Source organism: Cricetulus griseus, chromosome X (genome assembly GCF_003668045.3).
Source record: "Cricetulus griseus strain 17A/GY chromosome X, alternate assembly CriGri-PICRH-1.0, whole genome shotgun sequence".
In the NCBI taxonomy this organism is placed as follows: domain Eukaryota; kingdom Metazoa; phylum Chordata; class Mammalia; order Rodentia; family Cricetidae; genus Cricetulus; species Cricetulus griseus.
This window is the reverse complement of record NC_048604.1, coordinates 65,637,579-65,660,229: the sequence shown is the minus strand read 5'-3', so window position 1 is coordinate 65,660,229 and position 22,651 is coordinate 65,637,579. Positions and strand designations below refer to the sequence as shown.

The window sequence follows — 22,651 nt, the reverse complement described above, 5'->3', positions numbered from 1 at the left end:
TGAAAAGTCATTAGGAGTTGTTTTAATACTATGTTCATTTAACAGAATAATAGTAATAGGCTCTCCTCTATGGCCTATGACCTGTCTAGCCATAGGTTCTTGAGTGAATAATGGTGTCAGATACAGGTTTCATCTTGTGGATCATGCCTTAAATCTAATCAAAAAGTGGTTGGTTACTTTTATGATGTTCATGCCACTTGCAGGGTTCCCAGCTGAGTCAGACAATTATATGCAATTAAAAAAAGAACTATGAGAGGAGAGAAAGAGGTCTAATAGAAAAGAGAAGAAGAGAACATAGTGGTACAAAGCAGAAGGGATGACTATTTGGGAGGAGATGGGGTACCAGCAAAAATGCATAAAGTGATACAAGAAAGGAGAGTGGAAAGGCAAACAAAAATGTAGTGTAATGACTTATATGTATAAAGTTTTCACACTGAAAAGCATTTCTTGATATGACAACCAAAATTAACTTTTTGTTTTGTTTTGTTTTGTTTTTCGAGACAGGGTTTCTCTGTGTAGCTTTGGAGCTTATCCTGGCACTCTCTCTGGAGACCAGGCTGGCCTTGAACTCACAGAGATCCGCCTGCCTCTGCCTCCCGAGTGCTGGGATTAAAGGCGTGTGCCACCAATGCCCGGCACCAAAATTAACTTAAAAAAAAAAAAAACAAGACTGAAGGTAAACAAGTAAAATAAATAAAGACATATTCCACAGCATGAATGAATCTTGAAAACATTATACTATGTAAAATCAACCTGTAACAAAAGAACACATTGATTTAGTTTATGTAAAATGTCTCAAATGAGAGAACTGACTGAGAATGTAGATTACAGTTTCCATATGACTGGTTAGATTGAAGGAAGATAGAGGGAGCTATGGTGGTTGCAAAGCTCCAGAAATACATTCAATTTAATTGTACTCTTCAAATAGGTGAATTATATTGAATTCTATTTCTCCTTAGTTTTCTACAAAGGAATTATATGGGATGCATAAAGGAAAGAAATTGTCCTTTATCTACATCTTATTAAACATATATACATAAAGTCCTGTTTCCACAGTCTCCTGGTTTTACTGTGTAAGCATCTCTCAGTTATTCACCCTAAACTGCTTTACCTAAGAAGGGATCTGATTTTGGTTAACATGTACTATTTGGGATGACACAAGGTAAGGCAGGAAAGTTCCATTTGTAGGTTCTTAGAATCTTAATCAGTACAAATGAGAAAACTGAGTCCCAGGCCAAAGAAAACACCATCCCAGCTGGCAGAATATGTTCCAATAAGAGTGCTAAGTGATTCTTAGGACTACTGATTAATAGCAAGTCTTTCACTATATGGAGCAGTGAGCAGCAGTAAGCATTGACCATGGGGTCTGCCAAAGTTTTAACACTGTACACATAGTTCTGTAAATAAAGTGCTGGGAAAATAGGCTCATATTCATGTGTTGAGAGTACAATGTTGGGGAGCGATTCCCCCATGTGTCTCCTTGAAGGAACCTGGCAACCCCAGCTCGCATATTAATGTTTGTAGACAAATGCCAAGATGTTAACATCTAATTCTGTGGCTCCCATGGAGTGAAGGTAGAAGATGGCCTCCAACTGTCCACTTCTCTCTAGTTAAGATGTGCTGCTTCCTCCCTCCTGTCAACGTGTCTCCTCCATTCAGGATTCTGAGTTCTATAAGCAATTTAGGTATCTAATTACACAGCTATAACTTAATTGGTCCTAGCTGTTAGTTGCTATAGTGATGGAGCCAGGTGCTTTGCTCACTAAGAGGGAACCTAAGGTGGGAGGGAACAACATGAGGAGAGGGTGAAGGCTGAAATGAAAATACTTTAAAAATTCCTCTATGTGATTAAAATTCCATTTTAAACTATTTTCTACTCTCTCCATGAAATAAGTCTCATTCGAGGTTAAAGCCTTTCAATGAGGACAATTCCAAGGCAAGAATAAAGCTCCACATAGTCCGGACCTATAGTAGTTTCAGAAAAGACACCAGGAGGGATGAATATCAGGATCTAAATGTCCATCAGCACACGAATGTCTAAAGAAAATGTGGTATACATACCCATGCTATTCAGCCTTAACAAAGGAAACGATGTTGCTCCTGCCAATATGAACAAACCAAATGGTGTGTGTGTGTGTGTGTGTGTGTGTGTGTGTGTGTGTGTGTGTGTGTGTGTGTGAAACAATGTTGCTCCTGCCAATATGAACAAACCGAATGTGTGTGTGTGTGTGTGTGTGTGTGTGTGTGTGTGTGTGTGTGTTTGTCTTTGTCTCGGAAGCTCATTTCATTATGCTTCTTTGGCTTCAGCAACTTCTCTTGTTCTGATGACCCTGAGGGTTTAAAAAATTCCTAGGGCAGACCCATGCAGGCTCCCTGACTGTCACTTCAGTCTCTGTGGGCCATGTTCTTGTGGTGTCCTTGACCCTCTGGCTTCTACAATCCTTCCTCTTCCTCTTCTGGAGGATTTCCTGAGCTCTGTCTAATATTTGGCTGTGGATTTCTGCATCTGTTTCCATCAGTTTCTGGATGAAGCCTCTCTGGTGACAATTATGCTAGGCTCCAGACTATGGAAATACTGCATTGACTTTTTTTTCCAGTCATGTTTGGCTCTATCCTAGGTCTCTGGGCTACCTAGCCTCTGGGTCCTGGCCCTCCAGGCAGTGTCTAGCATGGACTCCCCCTTGTAGCATGGAGCTCAAGTTGGACCAGTCGTTGTTTGGCCACTCCTACAAGTTCTACGCCATCTTTACTACAGCACATCTTGCAGGCAGGACAAAGGGTTTGTGGCTGGGTTTGTCACCTAGTCCCTCCACTAGCGGAGTTGCCTGGCACAGAAGATGGTCCATTCAGTCTCTATATCCCCCATTACTAAGAGTTTTTGCTAGGGACACCCTTGTAGATTCCAGGGAGTTTCCACTGCACTAGATTTCTATCTCAACCAATTCCACTTGTCTCTCCCAGTACTCTTTCCCTCCATTCCCCCAACCTGATCCCTCCTGTTCCCATCCTACCCACCCCCAGTCCATGCCTGAAATCTATCTAATTTTCCCTTCTCAGGAAGATTCATGCACCATCCATTGAGCCCTCCTTGTTACTTAGCCTCTCTGGGTCTGTGAATTGTACATGATTATCCTTTACAGCAAATATCCACTTATAAGTGAGTAAATAACCACGTTTGTCTTTCTGGGGAAGCTGGGTGAGCTCTGAGGAAGTGTTGGAGGACTGTGAGTGGGGTCTTACCTCAGGTTCTTGGTATCAGAGTGTTCTCTGGTAGAGCAGGAGGCTTCTGCCAGAGTTAAGGGCTGGGATATGGTGATGGGGTGGGGAGGGAATGTTGGGAAAAGCTGGACAGGCTCTGAGGAGTGTTAGTCTGTTAGGTCTGTGGATGGGGTCTTTCTTACTTGGGGTTCTGGGTATTGGCATGGCCTCTGGTAGATCAGGGAGCTCAGTTTCTTGTTCTTTAATTAAATTGTTACACACATATACATAAATGTATATAAGCTTATATATACAATATGCTGAGATACTTTAGTGTTGCTCTTATCTGTTTGGGGCTGAACTCTTAGGATTAGGGAACCTATCAGGGAGCTCATCCCTGGAGAAGACTGTCATCCCTGGAGAAGACTGAGTTTCCCTCTCCCAGCAACCATCAATTTCCCATAGTTCTTGTAGGCATGAGGCCCTGTGAGAATTTCCTCATCAACGTTAACATGGCAATTGATTGTTATCATTTTTTAGGTTGTGTTTAGGCAAACACATTATTGAGATTTCCTGGGTGAAGCTTCCCTGCCATATATAAAACACACTATCTCACAGCAGACATTTTGCCCTGATCTATGGCTCTTACAGTCTTTCTGAACCCTCTTCTGTGATGTTCCCTGAGCAGTTGTTGGGGTTGTGTGGTTAGATAGTCTATAGCCCTTGGGGGAACACTGTCACCTCAAGTGGCATAACTTCAATTAAATATATGTACTTGTATATGTGTAATTTTAAGTAGACATAAAATAATATGATTCCCTGTGGCGTTTAAAAGCCTTTTTGGTACTATTCATCCTACTTGCCTCTCGCTTTTTGTTGCCCCCTTCCCCCTCCCTAGGTATGTGTCTCCCTGCCCTTGAGTTTCCCATTTCCCCATTCAGAGCACCTGTGTCCTATTATTCCCAACAGAAATGAAACTAGGACACAGGTTAACAACTCACACACAAACACAGAATCCCAATGAATAATTATTATCTGAAAATTTGAATTTCATGAATAACAACAAGAAAAATCATAATCAAAGAGAGGGAGACTATTTTATTCAATGTCATTGATCTTTTGAAGACACATAAGTGCTATCATTTTAAATATAGCTCTTGCATTTTTATGGTGTTGGAGATTAAACTCAGGACCTTGTAAATGCTAAACAAAAGCTCTACCACTGAGCTATATCCCCAACCCCCACTATGGCTTTTAAATGGAAATTTAAACAGTGATTAAATATCAATTTTCATGTACATGAAAAATAATTTGTGATGAGGTTTGGGGACAATGTTCTCTGGTAAATTACTTGAGGGAATACATTTTGGCACAATTTTTCTGGTGACAAATGTTAGCAGTTATCTGTGAAATGCATCATCAAAAATGTCCATACTCTACTCTGACCCAGCACTTTCTCAAAGAATGAATCCTAAGAAAACCATTAAACAAATGCAGCAAGACGTATATACACAGGTGTGTGTTACAGTACTGCAAAAATCACATGTGTACATATTCACATCAGGGAACTGGTTGAATAATCATGATAGCTCCATATTCTGGAATATTGTAGTCATGAAGCATGAGGGTGGGGCATATATTTTCTTTTATCAGTAGAATTCCCGGCTGCTAAGTGTCTATTCCCACTCGTGTTTGGTTATTCTAACACAATCATTATAATCACATCGTTTTTAGTAATGTTGATTGGGATGTACTCATATGACTCAGTTTTGCTTTGGAAAAGGTTTTCACCAGATATGAATAACTATAACTACATTCTAAATACTTACCTGTATACACAGAGAAGCTGGTAAGAGGTAGTCTCCAGTAAACAGTGCATACATAGTTACAATTCAGAACAATGACAATACCAAATGGTAGCAGGGATGTGAGGAAGTGGGAACTCTCATTCGTTGCTGGTGGGATGCAAAAATGACAAACATTTTGGGAGAGTAGCATGTTTCTACAAACCTAAATGTAATTTTCTCATATGATATGGTAATTATACTCTATTTACTCAAAAGAATTGAAAATGTACATCTGTACACTCAATCTCTGGTAGTGAAAAAATAAAAATGAAAATTTATGTCCATACAAAATATGCTCATAAATGTTTCTTGCAGTTTACTATGCAATTATCAAAATTTGGACACACACAAACAAGATGTCCTTTAGTAGGTTAATGGACAAATTGAATATATGCTTATGTGATGTATTTATATTGTTTTGGTCATTATTTTAATTTGTAATTTTCAGATTGAACATCATTTTTAAATGCTTATTTGGCACATGAACATTTGGGGAGATTACTGTTTATATACATGTCCCCATTTCTCCATGAGCATTCCCCCCCCCTCTCTCTCTGTGTGTGTGTGTAAGTGGTGCCCGTGAAGGCTAGAAATGGGTATTGATTCTCATGGAACTGGAGTTACATGTGGTTATGAGCCATGCAGCATGGGTTCAGGAAAATAAATTCAGGTCTTCTGCAAAAACAATACATTATATAAAGCATTGGGATATATCTTCAGCCTCTCAAAGAATATTGTAAGTGAATAACTGACTTTTAAGTAGGTATTTGAAGAAATATTATGTAATAAGGCTGTTTGACAATGATAAATGAATGTGCTTTCTTAAAACCCTTTTTCTTTTCCTTTCTTTCTTTCTTTCTTTCTTTCTTTCCTTCTTTTCTTTTTTCTTTTGAGGCAGGTTTTCTCTGTGTCACCCTGGCTGTCCTGGAACTTGATCTGTAGACCAGGTTGGCTTTGAGCTGAAAGATTCACCTGCCTCTGCCTTCCAAGTGCTGGGATTAAAGACATGTGCTGACATCACCATTGATACCCCTTTTCTTTTAGAGCAGTGGTTCTCAACTTGTGGGTCACCACCCCTTTGGGAGTCAAGTAAGCCTTTCACAGGGGTTGCATATTAGATATCTACATTACAATTCATAATAGTAGCAAAATTATAGTTATGAGTAGCAATGAAAGAGTGTGTGTGTGTGTCACCACAATATGAGAAACTGTACTAAAGAGTCTCATCATTAAGAAGGTTGAGAACTACTGTTTCAGAGACACATGCTCAATATTTAAGGATGAGAGAGATGATCCTTGGAACTTACTTCAAAATACTCTAGAAGATCAAGAGGAATTGGGTGAACTATAGACAAAATGACATTTAACAATATTTAACTATTGAAAATTGTAAAAGGTATAAGAGTGTTAAATTTTCTTTACCTTTGTATACATTTGAAATTTTGTGTAACAAAATACTTAACCTGAAAAATTAGGGGAAGCTGGGTATGATGTCATGTATCTGTAATCCCAGCACTCATGAGCCAGAGACAGGATGACTGTGAGGCCACACTGCACTATAATTCCTCCCTCCCCAAGTAGGGGAAGTATATGAAAAAATTCTACAGACAAAAACTGAGAAAAGAGTAGAAAACTGATCAGTGAACACCAAAGACAGTCCTGAAGCAGAGACATGCACAGATGGAATTTTGATATATAACACAGAAAATACCAAAGAACTCTGGGGAAATATGGGGTCATTTAGCTAATGGAGATAGAAAAATTGGATGTATCTAATTTTAAGATGAAAGTCTACTCCAGATAAAGAAGTTAGGTATAAAACAAAGTCTTTTAAACTTTTAGGTGAAAATATAAGCAACATCTTCTAGACGTTGGCATAAAGAATTATTTCTCTAAAGCACATAAAAGCTCTATCCACAAAATACAAGCAAAGTTAATATAAAATAAAATTTCTTTCTATTAAAAAGTAAAATAAATGAAGACAAGCTTCAAGATGGAAGCAGATATCTACCATATATCTAATCAATAAAGCATTTCTATGAATACATGAACTACAAATTAACAACAAAAGATAATGCAATAGACAAATGGGGAAAAGAACAAACATGCATTTCATAGAAGAGGAGAAATGTAAGGCCAATATAACAAGTAAAACGAATCTCTGCTTAGAAATTAAAAGAAAGAATATCATGGTGAAAATGACAAAAAAAATACTTAAGAAAAGTAATATTATATGACAGAGTATGGGAGAACACAGAGGTCATTGGGTTTTCTTACACATTACTGCTAGAATAGTAAATATAAATGTTCCCCCTGGAAAAAAAAAACTGGCATTGCCCATACTTGAACATGAACTGCTAATTCTTCTAACTGTATATTCCAAAAATGTTTTGAACATATAAAGGAACCAATAGTTTAAAAAGTACATATAAGCACTATTTGTAAAACACAGTAAAAAAAAATGCCAAGAACACAAGAATTACTAAACCCAATGTTGGTACATTCCAAAAATACAACAGCATAAAAGAATCTATGAGAAGTACATATTGCAACACAGATTGACCATAGTAAGACAACGCTGTGTGAGAAAATCAAGTTTCAGAAAAATCCATGTATAATAGCATTATTTTGCTTTGTTTGAACTAACTAAATTCAAAACAATGCAAGAGTACAAAATATAAATTTTATGTTTAGATATGAAATTTATAAAACAGAAAAACAAGGTAACAATAATAAGAAAATTTAGGACAAGGGGATCTCTTAGGATGAGGCAAAAGGGTGAACAAGAGTCATCATATAGTAAATATGAAGTTATTTTTAATATTCTAGCAGCTGGATTGGTTTATTGCACACTATTTTCTTTTTAAAACTTGCTATGGGTTCTTCGAGAATGTTATACAGCATGTTTTGATCTCTCTCCCAGCTTCAGATCCAGTCCCTATTATCTTGCTGTCTTTCTTAGTTTTCTGTTGCTATGATAAAATACCATGATCAAAAACAATGTGGGGATGAAAGGGCTTATTTCTTCTTAGACTTCAAAGAAACAGACCATCACTGAGGGAAATCAGAGGAGGAACTCAATGAGGGCAGGAACCTGAAGGCAGAAATTGAAAAAGAAGCTGTGGAGGAGTGCTGCTTACTAGCTAGCTCCCAATGGCTTGCTCAGCCTGTTTTTTGTTGCACCAACCAGCCCATGGATGGCATTGCTGCCCACAGTGAGCTAGGCCCACACATACCAAACATCAATAAAGAAAAACATTAAACCACAGGCTTGCCTACTGGCCAGTCTTGTGAGGCAATTTTCTCAACTGAGGTTTCCTCTTCCAAAATGACCCACACATCTGTCAAGTTGACAAACCTAGCCAACACACCTCCTAATTTTGTATTCTTTTCTTCTATTTTTTTTTTAACCCATCGGGTTGAATTTATGCTGCCCACATATTTTTGGATGTGCCACTTTCCACTGATGTGGTCAGCTTTCCAGGGTTTATAGTCTTAGAGTAAGCTGACATTCCTTATCCCAGTAGCTATAAATCACCAATAGAACCTCTGGTAGGAGTGAGACTTCATGCCCATCTCTGATTTCTATGATGGGATTTGGTATAGCTTAAGCTTGCATGGGTCTTGTGTATGCTGTCATAACCACTGTGAGTACATATGTGCAGCTGCCCTACTATGTGCCAAGAGATACTATTTCTGTGTACCCACTACCTCTGGCCCTTACATTTATTCCTCCCCTCCTTTCACAATGATTCCTGAGCCTTGGGAGGAGGGGTGTAATACAGATGTCCAGTTTAGGATTGTGTTAAGCACCATTTGTCGCAAACAGAAGCTTCTCTGGTAAGAGTTGAGAGTTGCGTTATCTATGAGCTTAATAGTAAGTTATTCATAGTTGTTTTAACACTATGTTCATTTAACAGAATAATAGTAGTAGTTTCTCTCCTAGGGCCTAGGGCTTGTCTAGCCACAAGTTCTTGGTCCAATAATGGTGCCAGTATGGGTTTCATCTTGTAGAGCAAGGCTTAAATCCAATCAGAAAGTGGTTGGTTACTTCCATGATGCTCACGCCACTATTTTGCCAGTGGGGTGTCTTGTCAGGCAAGTTGTTATTGTGGCTCATAGGGTTCACAGCTGGGTAAGACTGATTATTTTTTCTTTTTCAGCAGCATGAATAGCACCTAAAGCTATGCAGTAGGGATGAAGCTTCCAGGTCAGTACCAGCATGATTTCTTCATGTTCTGTAAGTCAAGTATGTGCCATCTTCAGCAATACGGTCCTCCCGTAACATTCTGCAGGGTAACTAAATAGCATCAGTAATAGCCTGTTCTGTGTATGGGACTATAGGACCTCACTGTCTAACAATTCCAAAGGAAGTAACCCATTCTTGGGACTGGCAATCTTATGTTTTAGCCTGTAGGGACATCATGTTCCCATTATAGAGTAAGTCCATTTTAACTCTTTTTATATGTGTGTATACATATATTTTAGGAAGGTTCTGCAGTAGTAACTTTCCACGTGACTTTTTTGGAAAGTCTTTAGTGTTATTTATCCCTCCCTATATTACCTTCTCTACCCTGCCCCCCCACCAACCCCAATTTAATCCTTCCTATTCCACTATTCCCTTTTAGCCCTTTATGCCACTGAGTTCTATCTCCCCTCCATGAAAAGACCCTCACTCGGCCTCTTACTAATTTTCTCTATGTGGGTCTATATGTCTCTATTTCAAATGAGACACTAAGATCCATAAATAACAGAAAACATGCAAAGTTTGTCTTATATGTGTGGTTCACCTCACTCAGAATGATTGTTTTCACATCTACTTACTTGAAAATGTCATAATTTTGCTTTTCTTAATGGCTGGATAAACTTCCATTGTGTAAATGTACCATGTTTTTATTATCCATTCATCAGTTGCTGGATACCTAAGCTGTTTCCATTTCCTGACTATTATGAATAGAGCAGCAATAAGCTTGAATGAGCAGGTGTCTCTAGAGTAGGAAATGGAGTCCTTCGGGTATATAGCCAAGAAGGGCATAGCTGGATCCATCACATGGTAGATATATTTTTAGCTTTGTGAGGAACCTCCACAGTGATTTACATAGTGTCTCCATCAGTTCATACTCCCACAAGTAGTGAATAAGTGTTCCCCTTTACACATCCACTCCAATATTTATAGTATTTTTTTTTTATCTCAGCCATTCTGACTGGGGTAAGATGAAATGCCAATGTAGTTGTAATTTGTATTTTCTGACGCCTAAAGATGTTGAACATTTTAAGTGTTTCTAAAGATGATGGACATTTATACTTGTTTCTAAAGGTACTGAACATTTTTAAATGTTTCTCAGTCATTTGTATTTAATTTTCTGAGAACTCTGTTTAGTTCCATGCCCCATTTTAAAATTACATTGTTTTCTGTTATTGTGCTAGTTTCAAAGTGAGCGAGAAAAAAGCAGCCCCTAACAATCAAAAATTGGTCTGGCATTTCTTGAAAGCTTTCCTAGTGCTCATAGCAAGGCTGAGTTATTCTCTGGTGAAAACAAAGAATCTCATAAAATATCAGCACCAGACAAGGTCTTTTTGAAACAGAATGTGAGGACAAGACTACTCTGTAAATTTGTCTAACCACAAGCAAATACAAAGAAATACTTTTGCAATCTATGAAATACTAAAGCCTCTTCCTTCAGTCAAAAGATGAATGATTATTTCTTTACCAATTACAACTTCAGCCCCAGACTAGTTAGCTCTCTTTATGATAAGACATATTAAAATGTCCAACCATACAATAATTTCTGCTTGATAACATCCAACCTAGAGCCTCATTTTTTATTATTTTTTTAATGTATTTTATACTTCAACCAGTTTCCTATCCTTTTCTCCCCCCCCCGCCCCAATCCACTCCTTCTGTTTCTGTTTAGAAAGGGGCAGGCCTCCCATGGATGGCAACAAATTACAGCATATCAAGTTGAAGTAGGACTAAGCTCCTCAGAATAGATTCCCAAAAGCCATCCAAAGCAGTGGGAGCAGTCTGTCCCATTTTTTGTTTGTTTGTTTGTTTTTCGAGACAGGGTTTCTCTGGGTAGCTTTGGAGCCTATCCTGGCACTCGCTCTGGAGACCAGGCTGGCCTCGAACTCACAGAGATCCGCCTGCCTCTGCCTCCCTAGTGCTGGGATTAAAGGCGTTCACCACCAACGCCCAGGTGTCCCATTTATTAAAAACAAAAAAAACAATTGTAGCAGGGTTTCTTGGACCGCCAGCTCCCAAATCATGTCATAGAAACTTACTAGTTATGAATGCTTGGGCTTATCTTTTAGTTGTTCCACTAGCTATTATAACTTAATTTAACCTGTTTCTATTCATCTACATTTTGACTCAGGGCTTTTTACCTTTCTTTCATTCTGTATGTCCTGCTGTCCTGCTTTCTCTATGTCTGGCTGGCTGGTTCCCTGATGGCTGGCTGGCTGGCTGGCTCCCCTTTTCTCTCTGGCGGCCAGCCCCGCCTATCCTTCTTCTGCCTAGTTATTTGCTGTTCCGTTTTTAATTAGATGAATCAGGTACCTTAGGCAGGCAAGGCAAAACAGCAACACATTTTTCATAATTAAACAAATGCAGCATAAACAAAAGCAACACATCTTTACATAGTTAAGCTACCATTCTGCAACACAAACAAATGCAATACATCTTTACATAGTTAAACTAATGACTGTTGGAGCTGGGAGAAAGGCTTGTTTCCTAGGTCAAATAAGGATCCCATATCTACACAGGCATGTTTCTGGTTTTTGTTTCATCCCATCTGTGAATTGTAGCAGTCCTTGGGAAAAACTAAGACCCATCAAGAATGGCTCTTACTAGTTTTGGTAAATAAAGAAGTGGTTTTACCATGTTCATGTATTTTATGTGCTTTCTTCATGCAGATGAAATGTGGATGGGGATTCCAGAAACAGACCCTAGTCTTTGCCAGCACAAGCAAACAAAAAACAAAACAAAACACCAAAAAAAAAAAAAGAAAAAATACAAAGTGATGGAGCCCAGAAAAAATATAGAGACCTGAGGCTAAAAGCCTCTTGAGTTATCACTAACTGGTGTTCTACTTTTCTAAATAAAAATCTCACTCCTTTCACATTCTGTTTGAGGGTTATTTTGTAACATTTTTATGTGTGCTGGATAAACAGGGGGCAAAAAAACCAGGACCCCGAAGGGGAGGCATGGAGGAATCTAACTCCAAATTCAGTCTATTAGAGGAAAAGGTCAAAGAAGGAAGCAATTACGAGAAGAGCAGCACTACCAAGAGGGAAAATGACCTCAGGATGCAGAGGGACTTGAAAGAATCTGTAGTGACCCAAGCCAGTACTTTAATGACCAGTCCTTTCTGTCCTCTCATCCAGTATCTCCAATTTCTAGGAAGTGTTTTTCAGTGTGAGTGGAGAGAAACCATCGGCATTGTTTGCTTGAACTGTTGTGAAGAGGAGAGCAGGAAGGGACATCTCTCAATCTCGATGCTACCTCTTTCATCTTCCACAGTCCAATAACAGGGGGAAACAGGACTTAAAGGTATAGGAATTGTATATGGAGAGCATAGCTTCAAATAAAAAAATAGAATATTTGTGTACTTTGACAGCTCACATGCTAAAATGTAACAATACAGAGAAAATTGACCATGTTCCTATGCAAGTATGACAAGCAAATTTGAAAGTGTCCTAGTTCACTGGTCAGTCATAAAAACAACAACAAAAATGCCATGCTGGGGGAATTAGCAACAAAAATATATTAGCTTTCAGAAGTGGAGGCTTCTGATACTGGGCTTTAGATACTGGTCACTTTGGTTTCTTCTAAGGCCTCTCTCCACATGTGCAAATGGTCATGTTCCCACTGTGCCATCACATGAGGTATTCTCTATGCACACATAGATGTGTCTTAATCTTCTCTTCTAAGGACACAGGTCTTCACCAGTCTGATTACAGGGGAAGGCCAGTCCAGGCACTCTCTCCATTAGTAATCGATGGAACCAGATGCAGACATCCACAACCAAGCACCAAGCTGAGCTCCAGGCATCCAGTTGAAGAGAAGGGAGGAGGGAATACATGAGCAAGGGAGGTCAAGATTATGAAGGGAACTCACGAACTCTAGACCAACAGCTGGGGAGCCTCCATGGAACCTATCTAGGCCCTCTGCATTTGGGACACAATTGTGTAGCTGGGTATATCTGAGGGGCCCCCACTTCAGGACTATTACCTACCCCTGGTACATGAGCTAGCTTATTGGAGCCCATTCCCTAGGGTGGGATGCCATATGCCGCCTTAATGCAGAGGTGGGGGTGCTTGGTCCTGCCTCAGCTTAACCAGCCAGGCTTGGGAAGCTTTCCCCTGTGAGAGGAGTGGATGGGTGTGGGCTTGGGGGAGACAACGGAGGTGGGAGGGAGAACTGTGGTTGGAATGCAAAATGAAATTTAAAAAAATAAACTTAATTTTAAAAAGGACACAGGTCTTACTAGATTTGGGAGACTCACATGAATTAATCATATTCTGAGGTGCTGAAGGTTAGAGCTTCAACTTATAAATTTGAGATAGAATTCTGTCCATCCAAAACAAAACTTACTATGCATTTTAAATGAAATTAAATTGGAATAAACACAAAAACTATTTAAATAATAGTTGAAGAAACAGTAATGATCGAAGAACAAATATATACAGAGTATAAACACCTTTAGTTTTACTTTGGGATAATTAGAAAATATGATTTGGCTTTTTAATTTGGAAAATTGTATAGAGAGATTTATATAAAATGTCAGCAATACCTTAATGATATATTGGACGTATCAGAATACAGACTATGCTCTGAGTGCCCATGATCTCAAGGAGGAAGCATTAACCTCCTGTGTGGTAGTTAATTTTGTCAGTTGGATTGGTAAAGTTCAAGATTAGGAAAGTGCACCTCTGGGTATATTGTCGAGGCTGTTTCCAGACAGGATTAACTAAGGGGGGAGGTAGAGTGGAAGCAATAATAAGGAAAACAGTGGAACTGGGCTGCCTGACCTGAATGTGGGGCCCAGCCTAGGGTCCGGGTGGAATAGAAGAAGAAAGAGAGAGAGCCCCAGCACAGGTATTTTCTTTCTTTGCTTCCTGACCTGCTCTATTCCAGCACATATTCCGTTCTACGAAAGTGCTGAAAGCATCTAAAGCAATGAGCCAGGAACCAGAGATGGCTCAGTGGTTAGGAAAACTTGCCAGTCTTCTGGAGGACCTAGGTTCAATTCCAGCATCCACATGGTGGCACGCTACCACCTGTAACTCCAGTTCCTGGGGATCTAACATCATATTCTGGCCTCCAGCAGTCACCAGGCACACAAGAGGGCAAACATTTAAATATATAAATTTAAATTAAATAAAAAAACAACAAAACCTGTAAGCCAAAATAAATTCTCCCTTCAGTTGTGCTGTGAAGAACTACATTATGGTGATGAAAAAGAATCCAACTGACACACTCTAAAACTAGTATTTGTATCAAACGCACAAGTAAGGAGACTGCCCCCCCCCAAAAGCCCCTCTGCCCAACTGTTCCTTCAGGGGAAGACCCAGTCTGCATTTATAGTCTTCTCTTTAATTCCACCATTCATTTTGTCTCGTTCCTTGGGGGAGAGGGAAATCTGAGAAAAAGAAATAACATTAAAACTTATTAAGAGGAGCAGACCTTGAATTATTGCAGATTAGCAAGCAAAGAGGTCTGATCCCATGAGACTCCCTCACTTTTTCACTGGACCTTCCACAGGGCCATTCCAGTTCCTCATAGGTTGGACAACAGAGCATTAGGGAGGTGATGGAAGACGTGTATTAGGAATTTAGTCCATTCTAGGAGTGACATGGCAGGGAACTGGGACAAAACGAAAAATAACAACATGGAGAATATGGGAAGTGTTAAGTATCCCTAGGTCCCTCTCTGTTTCCAAGTGCTAAGGATATTTTGAGGACTATTTAGTTCAAATTTCCTAAGTCCTTAAAAATGAAGGGCACTGCCAGACGTTGGTGGCACACACCTTTAATCCCTGCACTCAGGAGACAGAGGCAGGTAGATCTCTGTGAGTTCGAGGCCAGCCTGGTCTACAGAGCAAGTCCCAGGACAAGCTCCAAAGCAATAAAAAGAAACCCTGTCTCAAAAAACATATATGGCATTAAGCAATGTTTAGTTTGGATACCCACTGGAAAAGTGATTCTGGGTTTCCCCTGTGGTCACAGAACAAATAGGATTTTCCCCCTCTAATTTTACAAAATCTAATTCCAATTTCATATATTAAGCAAGCCTGGGAGCTGATATAGGAAACAGCAGTGGCATCTCTAGCAATAAAGCTGACCTACAGGTCTGGGGCCATGCCAATCTGAGTGGCCTGCACTGCCATCTAGGGAAATGGTGACATCCAGACCAGGCTGCTGCCAAGAACTATGTCTAGGTCCATTGGTCCTACTGCGGCTGGAGTCTGTGTTGAAGTACGAGGTCCATATTGCCCCCAAAGGTCACACGGAAGTCCAGTGTTGGGGCTGAAATCTGTGGCCTTGTTAGTGTCTGGGGGCTGTGCTGCCACCAAAGCCAGCCTGATTTCAGTGGCTGGTGCTTCCACCAGGAACCAGGACGTCATCATCTGGGCCGAGCTGCTGCTGAGGGCCATGTCTGGGTCTGTGATCCAGCTGCAGCTTGTGTTTGTGTGGCCTGTGTCACCACGCCAGATGAAATGAGAGGGCCATGCTGAGTCAGCCATGCTCTTTGCCGGCCCTGGGAAAGCTGCCCTTGCCTCTTGCTGGACACTGAATCAAGAGAGTTGGTCCTGACCCTCACAGGAGAGCTGGTTCCTGCACTCAGGCGAGATGACCCTACCCCTCACCACACAAGTGAGGGAGAACCGGCCCAGATGGCACTTGAATATGAGAGCTGGCTCCACCCCCTCGCCTGAAGTGGGTGGCCCCAATGGCCTGTACTGACCAGCTCAGCTACCACCCAGGCCCATCGCTGGGCCTTGGGCCCACCGTAACATCTAGCCTACCTAGGACCTGCTGGAGCTCTAGGACCTGAAAAGACTGGTTCTGTGGTATGATAATTACAGCATCTCCATGTATCTGTCATTCAAGTGTAAGGACCTGAGTTCAGATGCCCAGTGCTCATGTGAAAAGCCTGTTGTCTTAGTTAGGGTTTCTATTGCTGTGATGAAACACCATGACCAAAATCAACTTGGGGAGGAAAGGGTGTATTTCATTTATGCTTCCAGCTAACAGCTTATCACTGAAGGAAGTTGGGGCAGGAACTTAGAGGCAGGAGCTAATGCAGAGCCCATAGAGGGTGCTGCTTACTGGCTTACTTCCCCTGGCTTGCTCCATTTTTTTTTTTTAATAAAACCCAGGACTACCAGCCCAGAGTGACACCACAATCCATGGGTTGGGCCCTCTCCCATCAATTACTGATTACGAAAATGCCCTACAGGCTTGCCTACAGCTGCTCTTATGGTGGCAATTTCTCAATGGAGGGTCCCTCCCCTCATACGACTATGGCTTGTGTCAAGTTGACATAAAACTAGCCAGCATGCACACCTGTCATCTCACTGCTGGGGGACTGGACACACAGATCCCTTGGCTTGCTGGCCAGACACTCTAGCTGAATCTGAGAACTCCAGGTTCAGTGAGAGCCCTTCTCTCTAAAACTAACATGGAGAGTGAATGAGGATAACATCCGACATTGATCTCTGGTTTCCACACATATGCCAGCACACCTGCATGCACACACACACAAACACACACATGAACATATACACATATGTATACAAAAATATAAAACACGCGGTTACAGACACTGATACATACCACACACATAATAAAAATGCCGCAGAAGAGTACTATTGCAGTAGTGATGACCTCTGACCAAGAAGTCTGTGTTTAAAGTCAGACAGGAAAATACATTCCAATTCAGTATTTATTTAAGTTTATTGATTCATTTCTATATTATGTTTTTGACACAGGGTCCACTATGTAGACCAGGATAACCTTGAACTCACAGAGATCCCTGCTTCTGCCTCTTGAGTGCTGCTGGGGTTACATCATGCCCATTAAATGTATCTATTATTTTTTTTATATAGGGAAAAATGACTAAAGCTCCAAAGAACTGGGCGTGGGAAAAACGGATGAAAGTGCATGGCAATTGATTACAAAGTGGTTTTCCCCTGGAAAAAAACCCAAGTCAATAAGGAATGGCTGTGTGCTGGTTCAGGCTGATGATGGGTCAAGGTTAAAGAGCCCCGGGAAAGGAAAGAAGCTTAGCTTATTTTATCAAGGTAACAGACATATTGTACCCGTTTGTCAGGGGTCAGGAAGTACAAACAATTCAGGTAACAGCTTAGAGAGCAACAAATGCGCCTGGCTTTGTTATAGGGAAATACAAGTAACATGGGGAAGGCTAGTTATTTGCAATAAGAAGTCTCCTAGAAAACCAAAGATATGGGAGGATTTCATAATGTTTTTGTTTGTTTGGTTGCACTGCTTGTTTTTTGCCATTCTGGGCATTGAACCCAGGACCTTGCACATGCTAGGCAGGCCATGGAAAGACTTATTAATTGGCTCTGTGTTCCAGAATCATAAAGTTCAGGTAATATTCAACACTGTCAGACCTTTCTTTCATTAAAAAATGAATGATATTTGTTGCCAGGCAACTCAAGTGTATGTAAACCCCCTGAACTGTGCAAAGCCATGTCCCCATGCCTTTCATCAGATTTTCTTAACTGTTCAGACAAGGTTTGTCCAAGTAGTAGGCCAGCCCATGCACTCTTTGCTGCAGCAACAAGCCCTTTGAGGGAACGTATATCAAGACACTGTGAGATGATGGACTGGCAGAAGAGAGATTTGATATAGAAGACCAAGGAAAAAACCCTGTTTTAATAATCTGAGTGGAAATGACAATAATGGGTGACATTTACTTAGTACTTACTTTGTGCCAGGCAGCACCATCAAATACTGCGCCTTTTCCCTCTAATTATACTTAAAGTATAACTTCTGAGGATGGGTCTCTGTGAGGGAGCACAGGAGTGGGGGCTGCCAATTAAAGCAGCTGCCTAGGCTTCTGCAACTCTTTCCAAGCCCTAAAGCTCCTCTGCGAAGCCTGGGTTATTTTTTACTGACAGTTGGTTTCCGGGTGCAGCTGTTCCTCTCACAATTGCTTCCCTGTTTAATTTTCTTCTTTACCAGTCCACAGTCCTGTTTAAATTTTCCTCTTGGATGTGTTTGCTTGGTGTTTCCTTTCTGTTTGATTTTAATAGCTTCACTGAGGTTTATCTACCACACAATCCTCCCACATAAAATGTGTAATTTGATAATATTTTGGTAAAGCCATGCTGTAAAAGAAAAGTGTATCTTTGACTTCCCTACTTTCTTTTATAATTATTTTCAACTCCTGTACCATTATCTCTAGTTTTCCTTTCTCCAACAAATGCACAGGCCTCCTATATATTGTTCCACTTCCAGACAGAAAGCAACATCTACCTTGATTAAAATAATCTTCTCTAAAATATCGATGAACACGGGGATTTTTCAGTTCACCCATTTGTATTTAGACAGTTCAGTTAATTGGATCTCTTTGGTGCTCCAGCTATGTCTCCGTCTATAAAGTGTTGGTAATAATAGCCATACTTCAAAGAGTTGTTATGAATCTTAAATGAATTAATTTACAAGAGATAGTTTTAATGTGTGACACAGGGCATGAATTCAGTGAGTGCTTGCTGTTGTTTTTACTACTGGCATTAGGAAGCTCCCTGGTGGTGATAGCTGACATTATGGCTACCATCCCTGCATCAGTGGTTAAGTTCTGTTGTTGGGGGGTGGGGACACCTCACAGAGCCTTAGAAATTTATCTTTACCTGAAGTGTGTTAATACTGGGAAGAGAATTTAACTTACCAAATTCAAAAATCTCTGGTTGTGTCAGCAACAGTGGTGAGACAAAGCTCAGCACTGCCACTGGGACCCCTCTTCCCCCTTTTCTGAGGGGCCTGAAGTCAGGTAAAGCTGGATGGTTCCCTACATCACATAAAATGTGTGATGCAACATTAGTGAGTTTATTATTCCAAGATAACGGATAGCACATACTTCAGATTTAAGCATGGGTCTGGGGCAGGGAAGAGTGAGGGAAAGAGGGAATACTAGAAGTGAGGTCACTGACTTTGGATAAGGACAGTACACATTCAAGGAATGGAGGCACACTTTTCAGGGGAGGATGAGTTGTGCTTAGTGTCTTCTGGGATTTTCTAAGTTCCATTGCTCAATAGCCTCAAGATAAAGAGTTTTTAAAAATTAAGTAAAAATACATACTTTCTTAGAAAATTTCCTTTTGTATATGAAACTGTAAAGTGGTTTTATGAGGCTTGCTGTTTCAATTTAGGAATGAGAGAGTGCAAATACAAATACAGTTAAACCATTGTGTGCATGTGTGTAGGCTAGCCTCAGACATCTTTCCATGTACACCTCCTTAATTTGGGGAGTATAAATGAATATTACTATACTCAGCTTTTTGACATGAACTTTGGCAAACCAGCAAGGCTGGTTTACTGAGTGAGCTCCAGAGCACGAGAGACCTTGTCTCAACCAAATGGATGGCTCTTGAGGTTGACCTCTGGCTCACATGCATGTGCACACAAACCCAATCAGACAGACACATGCACACAATAAATACACACACACATACACACACACACACACACACACACACACACACACACACACACACACACACACTCACACACATCAAAAGCATAGTAACAGTTATTTCTGGGTTGTCCAAATTACATCTTCCAGTGTTTATCAAGTATTTAACAGTACTAATGAATTACTTTTTAAATTATAAACTAAAGCTATTTTCAGAAGTTATGCAGGAATTATTAATTGCACGTGAAATATACAGTTGTATGAAAAATAAGGCTATAAAGCAAAATCATGTAAAATGTGGTGAAGGCAAGTAACTACACAGATGGTAGTAAAAATGAATCTAAACGTGGAAGCCATTGTCTCGGGAGTATAAATGGGAGTATGCAAAATTTCTAAGTTTATTCGAATCTCGACAGTGCATGCATATTATTTTTGTGATGAGAAAAAGTAAAAGCCACAAATTTAAATCCTGGTGTAAATATAGGATAAAGGATATGAAAATCATTCAGGGAAGAAAGAGAAGTGCTTTGAAACAGAAATCCCTTCCTCTCCTGACTATCAAAGAAATGCAAATGGAAACAATGCTGTGAGGCAGATTTTCACCCATCATACTGATAAACAATTATGTTAAAGATCACAATCGATGCAGGAAGGAGTTGTAAGCGTTTCATATCTACCTTGCTTGGAAACCAATTTTCCTGTAACTGGAGGGAAAGGCCTGCAGAGTCTGAGTTCACAGAACATTGCTGCCCTCTTCAGGAAGCTAATGTAATAGATCCAGGCTCGCCCGCCCCCCCCTTCTTTATATCGTCATTCCTTTTTAGTTCAATCTTTTTTCCTTTCCTTCCTTCACTTATTTCTGCCTTTCTCTCTTGCCTTTTCTTTCTTTCTTTTTCAGTTGATTTAACATAAACACGTAAGCCTCCATGAAGACTTTACTGTACCTTATGCCATGGATCCTTAGCAAAAAGCTTTTAAGTCAAACAGATAGAAAGATAAAGGTGTATATAAGTTTGTTTAAATGCACCGAGGGCTAATCATTTCACTGGCCGACACTGTCACTTTCTCTGCCTTACACTCCACTGACAATAAGTAGATTTTCCATTGTAAGCCTAGCCTTTAAAGGCTAAGCATTGATATCCCCTAGGAGGCCTGCTCTTTTCTTATGGGAAATGGAGGAGGAGTGGATCTGGGAAGAGGAGAGGAGGGATGGAGGCTACAGTCAGAATGTAATGTATGAGAGAAGAGAGAGAGAAAGGGGGGACAGGGGTACATTTTAAAATGTTCCTCCTCTGCAAAGGTTGGCACTCCAAGGAATTTTATCAAAGGCTCTCTGCTTCTCTGCCAATCCAAGGATAACAGCAAGACATGAGGAATGTAAAGAGTAAGCACACATAAGGGCTTAGAAGGCAAAGCCAAAAGGCAAATGCACTAAGGGAAGCAGAGTCCTAAGTGAAACTAATCTTGATAATGCCAGAGGCATGGAGTAACAGCAGCCAAGTTGTAGATGAGGCTCCTTTCTCTCTCAGAGGGAAAAAAGCAAGGAAAGCAAACCAAAACCCAAACCCAAACCAATTAAATAAAACCGAAGCAGAGACTCTTTAAAACAACTGCCAGGGCCTGGAAAAGAGCCAAAGATTTGGCATCGACCACGCCAGTAGAAAAGTCATCTTCAAAGTGATAGGCTGTCGTGTTTCACCCACCCTTGATCGCATCCTTTCCAGTGAAGTGATTGATTGCTTGTTTAGGTCTTGAAGATTCAACCCCAGCACTCAGTTCTTTCCCTTGAACAGGAAGATGTAGAACACAATTTTCCTGTTACTGTGTACCGCTGTTCTGTGCTATGTAAAAAAAAAATAGCTAAATGGTTGATTCAAGCCATTTGTCTTTACTGAACATGGAACTAAGAAGGAGGCATCCAGTACTGCTCACAAGAGCTGCAAGGAATCAAACTAAAGAACAAGATGGGAAAAGGTGTCACAAGTGGAGGAAAACAACAGTCCCTCTAAAACACAAAGAAGCTGAAGTGAGACTGTGCTCATATATTATTTATGATTTAATAAAGACTGCCTGAAGTATCAGAATACAAAGCCAGCCATACTATAGAAGCTATAGAAGCTTAGAAGCTGGGCAGTGGTGGCACACACCTTTAATCTCAGGACCTGGGAGACAGAGGTAGACGGATCTCTGTTAGCTCAAGGCCATCTGGGCTACGAGAAATAGATCCAGTCTAAAAGAGAAACAGCTCACACAAAGGCGATCTCAGCACTTGGGATCCCACATCTTGAATCCCAGGATTTGAGAGGTATAAAAGGAAGAAGCAAAGGGTCTCATGTGAGGACAGGACAGCTCTTTCGGTCTGAGGGAAAGGTAAGAGCTAGTGGCCGGCTGCTTTGCTTTTCTGGTCTTCAGCTTGAACCCCAATATCAGTCTCTGGGTTTTTATTATTCATGTTACATAAGACTGTCCAGGATATTAGGATCTGTAACAGTTGCCATACACATGTGGGACTTATAGAGTCACTGGCACCATGTGGCAAGATGTGTACTCAGAAAAGGACCGTGGGAAGCCTGATCTCCCCACAACCCCCGGGGTGGCCTTTAGACTTGGAGGATGTTAAGTCATCAAGGATTGTCCCAACAAAGACCAAATCTGGAAAGCCTTGGAAAGCCCATAGACTTCAAAGAAACCTGTTAAAACATTGGCAAAGGACCGGGCATAGCTTAGAGGGTAAAGTGCTTGAATTGTAAACAGGAGGACCCGAGTTTACAGTAAACTTGAAAGTAAGACAATTGAAATGATTGACTTCAGGCACAGACCAAAAAGAAGAAAAACAGAATCTAGGAAGTCTATTTCAAGGTTTTAGGTCATAAAATTGCTGAGACCCAAAACTACAAAATTACCAGGAAAAGACTGGTAAGGTTCATGACCTCACTAGTCCCGA

General features: G+C 40.5%; 1 long non-coding RNA gene across 9 annotated transcripts in view; it reads right to left on the bottom strand.

Moving 5' to 3' along the window:
* Magee2 overlaps positions 1-22,651 on the bottom strand; it is a 156,642-nt gene that overhangs the window by 66,485 nt on the left and 67,506 nt on the right. Inside the window, exon 10 of one of the 9 annotated variants that reach the window (XR_004771370.1) lies at positions 7,525-9,345. The exons of 7 other annotated variants lie outside the window; for them this stretch is intronic. This is a non-coding gene — a long non-coding RNA (MAGE family member E2). Of the gene's footprint in view, positions 1-7,524; positions 9,346-22,651 lie in introns of those variants that run through there. One more of the 9 variants, XR_004771369.1, reaches the window with a different exon arrangement.